Below are 340 nucleotides of genomic sequence, written 5' to 3'. Positions count from 1 at the left end.
GAGCCAGATCAATCCAATCCATACCATCCCATCTTACCTTTCCAAGATCCATTTTAATATTGTCCACCCAACTACGCCTTGGTCTTCCCAGTGCTCTCCTTCTTTCTGGCTTTCCCATCAATGTCCTATATGCATTCATCTCCTCCCCCATCCATGCTACATTCCTTGCCCACCTCATCCTCATTGACTTGATAATTCTAATCATACTTGGAGAAGAGTACAACTTATGAAGCTCCTCATTATGCATTTTCCTCCGACCGCCTGTTACTTCATCTCTCTTCAGTCCAGATATTCTCCTCAGCACCCTGTTCTGAAGCACCCTCTGTCTATGTTCCTCCCT

Source organism: Cryptotermes secundus, unplaced genomic scaffold (genome assembly GCF_002891405.2).
Source record: "Cryptotermes secundus unplaced genomic scaffold, Csec_1.0 scaffold213, whole genome shotgun sequence".
Lineage (NCBI taxonomy): Eukaryota > Metazoa > Arthropoda > Insecta > Blattodea > Kalotermitidae > Cryptotermes > Cryptotermes secundus.
The sequence above is the reverse complement of the archived record's forward strand: the minus strand, read 5'-3'. Positions refer to the sequence as shown.